Genomic DNA, 16093 nt, shown 5'->3' on the forward strand with positions numbered 1-16093 from the left:
CATTTCAACTGTGGGGCTTTTCTGGTTGCATACTGCCCTTATAAGGGTACCTTTTTCAGTGTGGTGCTGCAATCTGCAGGAATTAGACACTCATTAGATGGCTATCATGAGTCCAAGAACAAGGATGCATGTAATGTAAATAAGAAAAACAGCTTTTTCAGCCTTCTACAAATACTGTGCTATCCAGGATGGACACCAAGAAGCTGCCAGAGTTACTAACTGGTAACATGATCTGGATGTATGCATTCCACTATTTCTTGGCATTGGCTAATGATTTTTGAGTTGCTAACAAGGGTTTGCTTGTTTAGACGCTCATATAAAGAATGACATTTTCAGTAGCTGAAGCCAAAGCATGACTAGAAACTGCCAGGCAGCAGTGAACTTCCAGAAAAATAAAGAAGGAAGGAATAATATGGAAATAAACTGAGAGTCTCCACTAGGGTTATCCTGATCTAGTCCTTTTCATACAGGCACCATAGTCAGAAAGAAAAGAATTTCATCCACTCAATGATTTCCAGTCTTTGTATGCCAGTCAAAAGGTGTGAATTCAAACTTACAGGGAGAACTCCTTGGCTCTTTCTGTGACAAGATACTGTGTGAGGTTGAAGGGCCTCAGAAGTAAAGACCAAAGGAAGGAATGTCATTCTAGCAAAGAAATTTTTACTGTGACATCTCTCTTGAGGGGAGATTTAATATTTTTCCTGGAATAAAAATGCAACAATAAAAGCCGTAAAGGGCAGCTTTAATTTTTGCCAGGCTTTTTTTTTTTTTTTTATTTTTATTTTCTAGATGCCATTAGCAGAGTGTTTGAAGCTGAGACAGTGGGTCATTGCGGACCAGGAATTGCTAGAAATCAGCAATTTTTATGACTATCTAATCATTTCACATTGACTGTGTCTGCTCTCATGGAGAAAAGTCATTAGAACTAACAACAGGAAGGTAGAGCCAGAAATACATATAGCCTGCATGCCAGAAGAGATGCAGGAATGTTTTGAACTGCAATACTTACCAATTCAGCAGGTTTAACATATGCATGCTTAGGGCAGAACTGGTCATTCATTTTGTAACACCACAGATAGGAAAGCATGTTTGATTTTCATGCATGAAAAGAGACATTAATGTCAAAAGTTTTGCTATATGAGATTTCTACAGTATTCCTATCACAAACAATTTCAAGTTATTTGTATTGTAACAATATGGGCACTTGAGCAAACTCAGTCATGTGCTGCATTCTAAATCAAAATTTGGCAATATGAATCCACTTGAGTACGTGTCCATCATTGTTTGTTGTACCATTCATCATCCTCTTAAACCCAGTGGAGTTGATCCATCCTGCTGTATACATAGTCATCCAGTTCTCAAATTAATGTTCTTTCAACACTACACTCGTAGTTAAAGCAAGTGCATTTGGTTCTTCTGTCAATGACAATAGAGAGAACTTGGAATTATACCAAAAGAGCTATCGGGTATAAAACATTGGTAAACAAAAATAAAATGAAAAAGTACTTTTTTATTATTACTCTGATGTACAGAAATGTGATTCTTCTTTCCTTCTTCTGATGTTTTTTAAAATTACTATTTGTGTTAGCTGCCTTCTCTTTTTTTTTTTTTTTCCTAAGTACATCATTCCAGAACCACTGCTTTATCTCACTGGAGTGGCTATTTGTATTCACAGTAACTTCTGTTGTATGAAGAATGTCTTTAAAGAGTCTTTTGTCACAAAGAAACCATCTTGCGCAGTAAGAAAACATTGTCACTTTCTTCATTTTTAACCCCTTTAAAAAAAAAAAAAAAATCCTAAGAACTTTCTTGGGAAGAGCAAGACTTGAATAACATGAAGCTCTTGTGCTTCTTCAATTCAAGGACAGCACGCACACATAAAGTTTTAACAGTCTAAATCCAAAAGTAGCTGAAGCAATGAGACATGATTAATTGATTTGTATGGTTCCAGAGCTCTGCAATGCATGTTCTGCCACTCCAACAATTTTCTTGAGGGCATTATTTTTCAGCCTGCCCTTTTTGACAGCGTGAGCAGGACTGCTGGGTAGTTACAGCCCCAAAGCTGCAATAAGTGGCAGAGATTTCCTCAGGCTTCAACACCTGTGTCAGGCCTTCTTTTCCGTGGTTCACCTGGTTAAGTCACTGCTAGTACAAAAAGGCTTAATTAATTCAACAATTTAGAATGGGTTCTAAGACCTCATTCTGTCTCAGTAAAGCAGAGTTTCAGGAATCTGCCAGCATAATTTCTTCTTTCCTAGAAGAAAACACACTGAGTGCATCACATCTCACAGCTAGGTAGTTAGAATGAAAACTTTCCTCTAGGATATCTGAAGATAAACCTATTAATCACCCTGAGAAAAAGAGGATGGATTCCAGCTCCAGCATTTGAAAACATACTGCAACACATCTAAGCCCTGAGACTGTGAAGAAGTACTTCTGTGCTTGAATGCTTGTCCAGAGTTGCTGGACTTCAGGTTTCAGGGTGTTGTGGTTTGACCTAGCTGGCAACTAAATATGACTCAGCTGCTTGCTCACTCCCCCAGCCCAGTGCAATGGGGAGGAGAATCAGAAAAAGAAGTATTAAATTGTGGGTTGACATAAGGACAGCTTAATAATTGAACAAATATAAGGATTATGATAATGGTAATAATAATAATAATAGTAGTAGTAGGAAAGATGATGAAGAGGAGAGAGAGATGGAAATAAAATCCAAGAGAAAGAAGTGATGCACAATTGCTCACCACCCTCTGAGTGATGCCTACCCTTGTCTCCAGCCCTAATTTACTTCTCCTGGCCCAGTTTATATACTGAGCATGCTCACAGCTCTGTGATATGGAATACCCCTCTGGCTAATTTGGATCACCTGTCCCAGCCACGCCCCCTCCAGGCTTCTTGCACACCTCCTCACTAGCAGGGCATGGGGAACTGACAAGTCCTTGGTTTAGAGAAAGCACTATTTAGCATCAACTAAAATATCAGTGTGTTAACATTAATCTTCTCATACTAAATCCAAAACACAGCACTGTGCCAGCTGCTAGGAAGGAAATTGACTCTATCCCAGCTGCAAGCAGGACAGAGAGGAATGTTACAGGTAGCTGACACCCTAGAGCACAATGACATCTGGGGATGAATAAGCTGTTACTAAGAATAGTTTGCATTTTTCTTTGAGGCGTGCCACATATTAAGTCATGCAAGAGATCAAATCATGGTGCATGTTAGAAACCAACCTTTGTTTGGGAAAACTGGTCTTGTAACACTCAGAAGAGGTCTACATGGACTTGTTGCAAAGTGTGTCGCTCCATTCTAGACTCAAATCCTCTTTCATCTGCAAATTGTGCTTCTGCTAGCTATTCGTGAACTTGATTTATTGATATCAGTGATTTAGTGGCAGAACTGGAATGAGAACTGGCATCTCCAATCTCCTAAACCTGCCTTCCACCCCATAGTCAACCCATGGCAGGCCTGGGCCACTGCCTCCTTCACGCAGACCTGCTAGTCCAGGTGTTTTACAGGTCATTCTCCCCACGCTTAGTCAGTGCCCTACTCTATTCTGCAAGCTGAATCTTCAAGGAAAAAGAAAGCTTCACTACTTGTTTGTTAGTTGGAGATCATCTCAAACTTCTGCAAGGATTGACTGAAGAACCCCCTAGGGTATCCAGTAAGTTGGTTCAGCTGTCACAAGTGCCTAATGTATAGGAAATTCTCAGTTTCACAGACTAAAAGTCATTTGCATTCCAGGGAAAGCTGGGAAAAGGCTGACCTGAGACTGAGTGAATCTTCAGTCATGGGACTGGCTTTTTTTTTTCTCCCCCACAAAATTCAGCCCTTGAACAGTGATTTTTCTGCAATGTGGATTTTGGAGTTTGAAAGAGACAAGAGGATTGCTGAAGTAAAGCTGGAACATTGCTAAGAAAAAATATTTAATGATGATTGGCAATTCAGTTAATATATTTGAAAGTCAAGACACAGCTACTGGAGCATTAGCTCAAGGGAGGAAAAAGAGATTCAATGCTGGAGTCTAGAGGATATACAAAAATCTTCAGAATGATCAGGATTTATGGATGCTTCCTCTCCCACCTGCTGGCACAGGGAGTAAGGAAGCACATGTAAAACCCTCAAAAGTGATTTTAAGAATTAGTAAAGATGTGTTTTGTAAAGAAGAACTGAAGGTTGGTTTATGCCTGCAAGACACCTGTTACTTTACTGTAAGGGAAGGTGGATCAATCTTTTGCTTTTGCAGTACACAACAACATGCCATTAATTCCAGCTACTCCAACTTCAGCTAGAGACTGGAGCTCGTGCTGCAGAGAAGAGTGAAATGCATTGGGCTTGGAGAGGGGTGCAGGAAAGACAGTTGTGTGATCAAGGTGTTTGACTGGGATCCCAGAGCTCTATGCCAAATCCCAGCTCTGCTACATATCCCCTGCCTCGAGTAATCAATGAATTTGTATTATCTCAGTTCTCTAGTATCAAATGGAGACAATGGTTCTTCCTTTCATTCTGCCACTACCTGTTCTGTCCACACGGATAATAAATTTCTTGTTATAGTCCTCCCTGCAGCTCAACAGAATTGCAATAGGCTACACACTGGACCCCTGGAGCATTTCACCACCATTGTATAACCTCTGATGAAGTAGCTTAATAATATCTCAGAGGCTGTGTGCAAGTAACAAATTTCAAGTTGTGTAATGCAAGCCCAGTTTGAACTCGTAAGATTGGTGCTGCTTTGCAAGTTAGGGAGGACATCCTCCTTTGCAGCATTTTCAAACATACCTAAAGTAGATGCCAAACTTAAACACTGAAGTTGGATCTTTAATGCTGTCCTGAACTGATCTGTCCTGTTTGCAGCATCAGCTGTCACTTGCTGTAAGAGACAGGCTGAATAGTGGGCAGTCCATCTCACAGAAGAGTATAAGTCCTTGTATTTAGTATTTGAAAATCCCATCCTGGTCCACACAGCATAAAACAGGCTTTGGGATATTGTTTACAAGTCTGTCTTGAAAGTTGCAAGCCTGGCAAGTCTTCAAGGAAAGCCTGAAACAACACCAAAGTGATCTGTGTCATGCTTATTCAACTTTTCTCTGCAATTTAATCCTCTTTTTGCTTTCTCTAAGGCTTTTATGAATGCAGTGATACACATATGGAACAGGAACTGCGGTTTATAGGTGGATTAAACTGGTAGGAAAGCTTTATATTGTTAAAACTTTGAATAGAAATCACCAAGCCCCAGCTGTGTGGAGCTCAGCTTTGATTTTCCTTTGTTTCCAACTAAACAAGTGTCAGAGCAGATCTCATGTCAGGTCTTCTTCCTCCTGATCTCAGAGATCAGATAATTTTCCCTTCCTTTCTTGTAAGACTAACCTTTTGGATATATGGGAGATTTTGTTTCAAACAAAAGTCTGATTTATTTTTCTGTCATTACTCTCCATCCCATAGCTTTTCAGCATCAGATTTTATTGGTATTTAACAAACTCCTTATTTGCCAACTGTCCTTTAAAACACATATTGATAAACATATTGTAAAATAACAAAATGTATTTACTTTAGAAATTAATGGGCTAGCATTGCTTTTTATTCCTTAAATTAAGTGGTACCCTTTCAAAGCCATAAGCAGCTGGTATCATAAGCAGCCCTGCAGTGATAAACAAATAAACCCTGTCAACAGATGCCACCAACCTGGTTTTAGAAGCATTCTCAAAGAGAAGAATATATTTAAAATGTGGGGCTCTGAATTGTCACTGTAGTGGCACATTCCCCTCTCTGGCCACAGAAGACAGCTGAACAGCCCTTTTGAGCTCTGTGAGCAGAGTATCTTCCCTTGGAATGGAAATGCTCTGGGCACAGCAGACAATCAGCTTTGCTCCCTGGAACCATCAGGGGTGATCACTAGAAAGCAGCACAAGATGATTACTTCCTCTGTGCTGGGAAAAGCCTGCTCTAGTGTCTTTCACAGCATGCCAGTTCAGAGCTGTTATCATCAGGCAGGGTCCAATTTTGTGCCATAAAATGCATTCCATTTTTCCCACAGCTTTTACAAAAATAGGCTTAAGTTCAGGATGCATGTAGGCAGGGGCCTAATTTTATGCCCCTGGTTTTAAGTCCATTTGCCTCTAATAATGCTTCTTGTGCAGCTGAATTTAGCAGAAAAGTCTTGATGAATCAGGGCTGAATGTAGTTCCCTGGGGAATAAAGCCAGCCTTGTCCTGTCCCAGGTACTGGGCCAGTGCTTCTAGGTCATGTACAACACACAGGCTGTGGGATGGAGGTCTCTGCTGGTCCTGTGGATGCAGCAGTGAAGGGGTTAATCTAACTTCCAAATTTTGGAGGAAGCAGGCACTTCAAAGGCATTTTCCTAATATGGGGTGTAGGAGAATGTCCTGTTTACTACAAAACAAGTCTGTTCTGCTTTGATGCTTTTCCACTTCCAGAAATACTATTATCTAGATTACAATTTATCAAGTTTTCTGGGTATTTCATACTGATAAGGTTTTATGCAGGATCATTACATATGAGAATAGATTTAATCCTGTTTTTAGTAAGCTTTAAGGACACTGAGGGATTATTTATGTAATAAGATGCAAAGTTGCTATGGAAAACGCTATAGCAACCTAACATCTTCACAAAACCAAGCAGCCACTTGTGACAGCAGTCTAAATTTACATTTATTTTAGTGCTATTTTATTGACATTCTTAGTGTCTCTTTTTGACAGCATGTTAAAATATGTTTTGCATTCATGCTAGAACAAAATTAACAGCATGTTGTTGGAATGAAGATGATGCTTATAATTCTTGGAGATAATTTTAGCATATTTCATTTTGTGTAAATAGCATTAAAATAATAGCGAAAAGATGCTCAGGTGGATCCCATCTATTTGTAATTGAGAAAACAATGTACATTGAAAGTAATATTTTACAAGTCAGTGAAAACTAAACTGCTTTTATTTGCTTCATATTGGAATGAAAATATTTTTAAGAAAAAAATGATTTTGTTATTAGAATTTATTTCAAATCCTATATCTTTTATTATAACTTTCTCAGTTCAGGATACAGGCTATAATTTTTCATTAGGTTTCATAAAACAGGGCATCATTTCTAACATGTAAACTCACAGTTTGATAGGGGATTGCCCTATTTAAATGGGATTTCTAAAACATAGGATAAAAATACATATTGCCCCTTAGGAGGTTAAATAAAAAGGGAAAGAATAAATAAAAACAAAGTGATGAAACAGTCTGAACTCTGTCCTCTGCTCATTGCAGTTAATAATGAAACTCACATTGAATTCAATGGGAGCAGAAGCAAGCTCTGTATATTGATTTTCTTCATCCCCCTCCATTAAGAGTCCTGAAGTGCGGCTGTAACATTGTTGAAGTGGGATGTTGGCAGCAAAATCAATAAAAGACAATATTAGAACATATGCTGTTTTCAGCTTCCTCACAATCTGATATAGCTTGTATTAGCATTCTTCTCCAAATTACATTTCATACTTTCTATAAAGTGACCTTCCTTACAGTGCCGTCTCCAATATAAAACTTCTGTGCTTTTTCTTTCATATTTAGCCTTCAAGAGAGTGAGCCCTATTTATAACAGTGAAGGTGGTTGATTCTGAACAGAGCACAAAGAACAAATTCTTTCAAGAATGGCTTTAGCCTAAATGATATTTCTGACCTCCAATGAAAGGTCATTTCTATTAGTGTTTAAACTGAGATCTAGGGGTTACATTTTCTTAATCATGCTGCCCTTCGTGCCCTCTTGTTTTTAGAAGCCCTTCTCACCCTGGCCCATTAGAGAAACTAGAGATATTGCTTGAGGTGGAGATTTACGTGCCTTCTTACCTGCCATAATTTCCAAGAATCATCAGCCATTGCCAGCATGTCAGAGGAGATAATGATCAGAAGGCAGAGTCTTTTCTAATGTCAGTTTCTAAGCTCATAATTGCAGGTTTGGGGATTGTTCTTATGTCATGAGACATGCAAGGGTGGCTGAAGCTTCTAAAGCATTAAAAACTTCCTTTTCAAAGCATGGATCTTCTACTTTCTCACGTGTCCAGCCGACTGTCAATCTGTGATGTGTTTTCATGCCAGGAGATAAAAACATACCCAGCAGAGTTCCTGCTTGAAGCTTTGGAGCTACAGAAATCCCCAAAATACTTCTAGTTAGTGATGCTGTTTTACTTTGGTGAATGAATCTTAGATTCAGAGGAGTTTCATGATGTCCTGCTCTTGTTTTATAAAGGCCATCTTAAGAAAATAAGCTTCTTACTAATGACAAATATCCATAGTACAGCATTTTCATGACATGTATATTGTGGGATTTGATTCATAAATTTGAAAGCCATGTGGATTCAAAGCTGCTTGGAGGTGAGTGATCTTCTTTTAGTCTTATTTGGATTCAGATTCATGGAGAAGAGAAGAGAAAAGAGAAAAGAGAAGAGAAGAGAAGAGAAGAGAAGAGAAGAGAAGAGAAGAGAAGAGAAGAGAAGAGAAGAGAAGAGAAGAGAAGAGAAGAGAGAAGAGAGAGAATTGTCCTCCAGGATGTGAAATGAAAGACTGAAGAACTAGATACTACGCCATTTTATCCAGTTCTCTGATGGTTCCAGTGTATGACTCCTTGAACACCAGCATGCAGAAAGGTGGTTTGTTTTGTTGGTCATGATTTTTGGTATTGTTTTGTTTTTAAATTAGGATTTTTATTGGGTTTTTTGTTGTTTGCTTGCCTTTCAGTGGGCAAAATAGTTTGCAACCTTTTGTTTATTTATCCAGCCCTCCAAACATTTGATGCATTACAGGTTTTGTCAGGTGCAAAAACTGTGCAAGCATATCTTTACAGCACTTGGATCAAGTAATTGCTGGGCTGCTTTTGCAACAGTCAAGTGCCCATCACAGATGTCAACTAGGTACCTCTCTGGAGGTACTTGGGTGGTTGCTAGTTCCTAACACCACTTCTTTCATTGCTTCTTTTTCATGTGTCAGATGCAGGCTATCGTCCTGCATCTTCCTGCCTCTTAAATTTGTCTGGAAACTAGTGAGCATTTTTAACAGTCAAGGGAGAACATTATAAAAAGCAATAACTCTCCCTATGGTGTTTGAGATAGTCATCTGTCTCATAATCTTTTGTTGAAAGATTTTGAGATGTCTGTGCTGTAAAACCTTGATCATACAAACTACTCCCTGCTGGTTGGAGGTTTTGCACTCACGTTCTGCTCAACACCTGCAGATAAAATGTCCTAAGTCTTGGCTTGCTCAGAAAATCTGGTACAAGGACTGTTTCACACCTATCTCTTCAAAGCTACACACTCTCTGCAAATTTCAATAAAATGTCTATTTCTGAAAGACCTGGAAGTACCTAACTAAGTTCTGTAGAACCCTGTTATCTGCAAGTTTGCAACACATTTTATTTTTCAGAAGCTGAGAAAATACCTGCTAAACATGTTAAAGTGTGGAAACGCACAGAGGCATCTATTTGCATGTACTGAATATTCTGGAAGCAGAAGGAGGGGAGAAAAGGAGGTTTGAGCTTTCAGATCCAGCTCTTCTGAACACCCTTCCATTCACATAAGGGATAAATTGCTCAAGAAATTGTGTCTGAATGTGAGAGTCAAAAATTACAAGCTTCATGTCATCATTTGCTTATGCCTTCTAAGGCATAAAGGGGTAAAAAAGTATTCCCATTAAAAATCCATTTTTATCTAAGGCAAAAGTAACTGAGCAAGTATTTCAGTATTATGCATGTTTTTAAAAGAAAAATTAACTCAGCCCTGTAATCCACCACAAGGTTAGAGAGATAGCTGGATAAATGCTCTCCAGCAATTGAAGGTGCAATGGAATTTTGTTCAAAAGTGGTTTATCCTCACATTTATAGAAAGCACTTTAAATTTATGAAAAAAATTTGCCTGTTATAAATCATACCAATTCAAATCACCATAGTAATTTAAAGCCCTCATATCAGCCCTTTCTTCACTAATGAATGTGACAAATTGAGCGATTCACGTGCACACTGTCAAGTTTGTTTCAAAGTAGCAATGGCATTTTCTTCATAAATCCTACAGATTTTTTTCAAGTTCTCACAGTGGTGCTGAGGCTGAATGCAATTCCTAGTTCAAATGCCAAAAGCAGTGATGCAGCCATGTGTCTGTAAATGCCAGTGCTGATTGTTTACATCTGAGTAAAAATATAAAAGGCACTTTGACTCCTAAGGAGCAACCATCAGTGACCCACCTACATGGAGGTTTACCTGAATACAATAATCTTTGAATATCCTAAGCAATTTATGTATCAGATGTACATGCATGCATACAATACCTTTGTGCAACATATGTAAGATTATGTAACATATATAAAACAATCAGCTTCTGCTATGCAGAATTCATGTCTGTACCCTCAGCTGCAAAGCACCAGTAGTACAAGCAGCATTTTCCATTACTGGTGTGGGAGTCAATCATCAATGCCAGGTGGTATCTCCCCAGAAACCAGCACTTTTCTTATTTTCTTCATTCCTTTACCCTTGAGACTAAAATTTCCTCTGCTCATTTTTAGTATTACATGAATACAATAATTTTTAAAATATTGATTAGAGGAAGAAGCCTCTTCTTTGCTAGCATCTTTAAAGAACAGTATCTATAAAAGTAACGGTCCTTTTTCTCAATTAGGAAAAAACCAGTGGAACCACTAAAAGAGATTTATTTTTTGGTTGATCGTATTTAACTGAGGCAGCAGTTACTGATAAAAAACAAAGTATCAGAAAAATTCACCTCATCACAAACCAGATACACTAATAAGATGTTAAGTCGCTTTTTGTGAATTTTCAAAATATCTGAGAATTGCTACTATTTTTCATCAAAGTTTTTACTGCATTTTACTGTGATGACTTTCTTCCTAACCAACTCAACTGAAGTCCGTCCACCAGAGATATCTGTGTAGAGCCACATCTTCTCTTTCCTGTCTCCCCTTATACAAGTGCCAAGTCAGCTAGTATTGGTGCATATCATGGCTGGTGGTAGAAGAAATGCAACCCAAAATGTAGAGGAAGAAAGGGCCCTTTGCTTTAAAGAGGTGACCTGCAGAAACAGGTCTCCATGGGCCAGATTAACTAGCAACTGTCAAAATATCATTTAGAAGCTATGTAATGTTCCTGTTCTCCAAAGAGATGCTGTCAAGTAAAATAAACCTAAAATGTGTCAGGCTTTGATATTATTGTAACAACGTGATCTGTTCCAAATTCCAAATTTTCGTTTCAGTAATATGATGTGACATCTTAGTAGGAAAAGTCCAAAATGCTTAATGCTGCAATTTACCTGGGACAGATCTGGGTAACAGGGGACTAGAGAATGTACTGCAAAATAAGTATGAGTGAGGGAAGAGAGAAACATTTGGCCATGTCAGGCAAGTGGGAATTACAAATGAGCAAATAGATGGACTCATGCATTTAGAGCTGGAGATGAACTGAACAGAATAAGTGCAAAAGTAAAAGAGAGGAGAGTACAAAGAGAGGGATAGGAAGATTGGCTAAAAGTGGGAAATTATTCTTGCATCTTTGCAGTCCTTTGGAGAAAGTTGGAATCACTGTTCAAGCGGGTTTTCTGCAGCCATGAGGTCCAGATCCCAGACTGATCATTGGAGTCAATGATCACTAGTAAGACTGTAGCAAGTAGTCTACATCTTTATTCCTTGGACTGGCTAAAATACCTAGATTAATTAGTCTTGTTAGTGTTTTTAATTAAAACGCAGTTTGTGAGATCATGATTCAAAAGGAAGAGCCAATACTGATCCACAGTCTAGAAAGTTTGGAACTTCGAGATGCTTAAATGAGTGGTTTTCAGTTAAAGATCTCTCTAGGCCTTTAAATAAAATGTGAGATATCATGAGGCTCATCATAACGCCACAGAAGTTGGCAGCACTGCTCTCTGGGGCATTCTTAGTCCTCTGCAGAGCAAGAATTTGGCTATGACTTTTTGTTACTAGTCCCAGCTGGACAATAATAGGTCCTCCCTTTCCCTGCACCTTCTGCTGTATTTGCAAAGAGATGTGCTTCATTACACAAGAAATAACAAGCCTTCATAAATTACTGGTGAGCCACAGGTGTAGTAAACCTAGGAAAGAGCGGTGATATTGCTGATGTCTGCTGAGCAGGGAGATACTTCGTAAACTGAGAAAAATCTCTTGCCAGAGAAACACTTCGGTTTCTCAAATGTGTAGAAGTCTGTCCTGAATGGGATGAATAAAAATGCAATTATTGGACTCATAGAATCATAGCATGGCTTGTGTTGGAAGGGGCCTTAAATATCATCTAGTTCCAACATGGCCTTACACACTGCCAGGGATGGGGCATCCACAGCTTCTCAGGGCAACCTGTGCCAGTGCCTCAATATCCTCACAGCAAGAAATTTCGTCCCAATATCTAATCTAGACCTGCCCTCAGTTTGAAGCTATTCCTCCTTGTCCCCTCATTACACGCCCTTGTAAATAGTCATACTCCAGCTTTCTTAGAGGCTCCCTTCTTTTCTTTTCTTTTCTTTTCTTTTCTTTTCTTTTCTTTTTTCTTTTCTTTTCTTTTCTTTTCTTTTCTTTTCTTTTCTTTTCTTTTCTTTTCTTTTCTTTTCTTTTCTTCTCTTTTCTTCTCTTTTCTTTTTTCTTTTCTTTTCTTTTCTTTTCTTTTCTTCTCTTTTCTTTTCTTCTCTTTTCCTCTCTTCTCTTTTCTTCTCTTTTCTTCTCTTTTCTTTTCTTTTCTTTTCTTTTCTTTTCTTTTTTCTTTTTTCTCTTTTTTCTTTTCTTTTCCCTTCCTTCCTTCCTTCCTTCCTTCCTTCCTTCCTTCCTTCCTTCCTTCCTTCCTTCCTTCCTTCCTTCCGCCACTTCCTTCCTTCCGCCCGCCACTTCCTTCCTTCCGCCACTTCCTTCCGCCACTTCCTTCCGCCACTTCCTTCCGCCACTTCCTTCCTTCCTTCCGCCACTTCCTTCCTTCCGCCACTTCCTTCCGCCACGTCCTTCCTTCTGCCACTTCCTTCCGCCACTTCCTTCCTTCCGCCACTTCCTTCTGCCACTTCCGCCACTTCCGCCACTTCCTTCCTTCCGCCACTTCCTTCCTTCCGCCACTTCCGCCACTTCCTTCCACCACTTCCGCCACTTCCTTCCGCCACTTCCGCCACTTCCTTCCGCCACTTCCGCCGCTTCCCTCCCTCCCTCCCTCCCTCCTATTTTTTCCCACATCTTCCATTTACCAATTGTTTGCCACCAAGTTTTATGTGAATAGGAAGCCTGAAAATAATTCTCATGATTATTCAATTTGAACATCTGGTATCATCATGAATGTAACTGGTGTAATGAGCTTCTCTGCATTGAACATAGGCTGCATGGTAAGGAAAGAACTTTGAAACAACTGCACCTGAATTAAACAGGTTTCACAAAAGAGTAAATCGCGCTCCCAGTGTGCAGGGCCTAACTAACATTAAAGACAATAAACCCTTCTCATATAGGATAATTAGTGCCCTCAGAGTTTAAATTTGCAGATACCAAGGCATTCAAATGAAGTGTGCTTAGCACTTGAAAATCATGTGGAAATTTCTTCATTGTTTGGTTGCATTATGTCTAAAGGGGGAAAGAAAAAAACTGTTCATAGCTAGGTTAGCTTGTAATTGCTCCAAGTTATATCATTTTTATGCCATGCAAATTTTGTTTCTAGAGTTTATTCATGATATTTTGCTAGCTATTTTCAAGCTGTAAGCAAAGTGTGCAGGAATGAGGGAGAACTATGGAACAGGTATTTTTTAGATAATGCATTATAGGAAGAAGGCTGCATTTGACTGCTTATATCAGACATATTTCGATGCACTTGTTATTGATATCTGACCACTATGATGCCTTGAGAGGCTACCTAGAAGAGAGGCTAGAGAGAGTTAAAGGAATAATGTAGGTATTTATTAAAAGGCCCTCAAAGGATACACTTTGGGCAGTGCTAGAGCCTGGCTGTGGCTCCACCCAAGATGGATGCTGGGTCACGAATTTTCACACTTTTATGTTTTGGTCCATTTACATATTGGGGTTAATTGTCCAGTTACAGCTTCAAGTTATGCAGTCCCATCCTCCCAGACTGCTCTCCTCGGTTTGCTGTTGTTTACACTTTTTGGGCCTGAAGCTGCAACAGTGTCCTTGCTTCTCAGGCTGGATAAGGATTGTGTTGTCTAACTAAACTGTGAGGAGGACTTGCTAACACTTTATATGAAGTTCAGAGTTATGTACTAATGCAGTACAGAACATGAAAAATATCAAAGCTAAAACTTAAGGAATCACTACGCTGGTGATTAGGTATTTGTTAAGTGTCCCTAAAGAAAAGCAAGTGTTCTCTGGGAAGTTAAGACTATGGACCAAAACTGCTTTAGAGGTTGGATGACTCAGGATCCTGATGTTGTGAAATGGGCTCAAGAAGATGCCTCAAAGCCACCAAGGTGTACTTGTCAAGTCTTCCTCTTTCAGAAAGTTTCTTGTAGAATACAGAGAGAAGGGTCAGCTTGGTGCTGGAGTGGTTGGTTATCACCTGTCAAGCTGCTCTGTGTGTCCCTTCACCTCAGAAGTCATGCAGCTTGCCATCTGCAATGAGGGCAATGAGGGCTGTGCCTTCCTTCCCACCACCTTGCACAGCTCCTCCAAACTTGACGTTCCCACACATCCCAAAGTGTGGGGTTATGACACACACACCCTGCCACTGAGTGATCATAATGGGACCCTCAGACTCTAGCACAAAATTAAATTTGCAGTGAGCTGGAGCACCAAGCACAGCCTTAGAGGGTAAAAATGAATGAGGGTCCACTGGTCCTATCTAGTTAGAATTACAGAATGGTTTAGACTGGAAAGGACCTTAATGATCCCGTATTACAATTTCCCTGTCATGAGCAGGGCTGCCACCCACTGTATCTCCTGTGACCATCCAAACTGTACTTCTGCAAAGACCATCTTCCTTAGTAATGAAAATTGTCATTACTGTATAACTTACCCTGTTTTCAGCAGCATCAAAACACAGTTCATGTCCTTCCAGATCCTCCAGAAACATTTTTCCTTGCTGATTTTCCCCTACTTGTACTGCTTCACAGTTCACCTATTTGACAAACAAGCAGGCTAGCTAGAGGCCAGGGATAACTTCTATTGTTTGTATTTATAATTGTGAACTTTGTGTCCTTATTTTTCTCCAGTCAAATTTTTTCAGTCCCTCAAGCTGAAAACTCTTTGAAGAAGTCGCTGTGTCTTGCATGACGGCTTTTTTGACATTGCAAATGCTCTGCAATGGGGGTGATGAAACAAATTACCTTAATATCCATTATTTTGACATGTTTTGATGCTTCTCTTTTTGCTGTTATCAAAAGGAACATTATATCATTTAAACCTTCATTTTCAAGTCAGGAAATCAGGATAATGGCTCTAGTAGAACTCAGATGGCAGGAAGATTTGGGAGTAGGCTCTTTCTCTGTTTTCATTTGCCTCACTATATCAATACATCAGCTACAGTTCAAAAACACTGAAGAATTCTGCTGATTAGACCAAAGTCTGGACAAACATCACAGAATTTCTGAGTTTTATGATCTATTTCTGAACAAATATAGAAGAATCTATTGGAAATATAAACTGTAGAAGTTCTGCTAGGAGGACATATGGAAAACCTTTACATTTACAGGCAGGTTTTCTGTTATTATTTTTAGTGTTTGTCATTTGTTTTTCAGATACTACCTTCAGATTTCTTCAGGCTCTTGAGATAACCTACTGCTTATGCTTTTCAACTCAGTGTGTCCTCAGTATGCAAATTAGTAGACTGTCATTAGCATTAACTGAAATGTTATTAGGGCATCATCTAATGAGAAATCCACAATGCAGGTGTGCACTAGCAGAAACGATAGAAAATTATGAATTCTCCCTAATGTCCTCAATAAAGAAATACATTTGGAGATGTGGGGTGTTAGCTTCATTTCCTAGCCACTATGACATGATGTGGGTCATGAAAGACTACGGTTACCCTCTATCACCTGTGAGGACTTCCTCTGCTTTGGCTCCTATGGGTGTTGAGATATATTAGGTTAAATGCAGTCACTGAGTACCAGCTGAAAGTGAAAAGA

The 16093-nt window shown here is 39.3% G+C and overlaps 1 protein-coding gene across 8 annotated transcripts in view; it reads left to right on the plus strand.

Annotated features, from left to right (window-relative positions):
- Positions 1-16093, plus strand: part of ENOX1 (ecto-NOX disulfide-thiol exchanger 1) — a 356774-nt gene that overhangs the window by 292669 nt on the left and 48012 nt on the right. The gene's annotated exons all lie outside the window — the stretch shown is intronic.

This window comes from Melozone crissalis, unplaced genomic scaffold (assembly GCF_028551555.1).
Source record: "Melozone crissalis strain CALT ecotype California unplaced genomic scaffold, PUWL_Pcris_2 ptg000013l_1, whole genome shotgun sequence".
Taxonomy (NCBI): domain Eukaryota; kingdom Metazoa; phylum Chordata; class Aves; order Passeriformes; family Passerellidae; genus Melozone; species Melozone crissalis.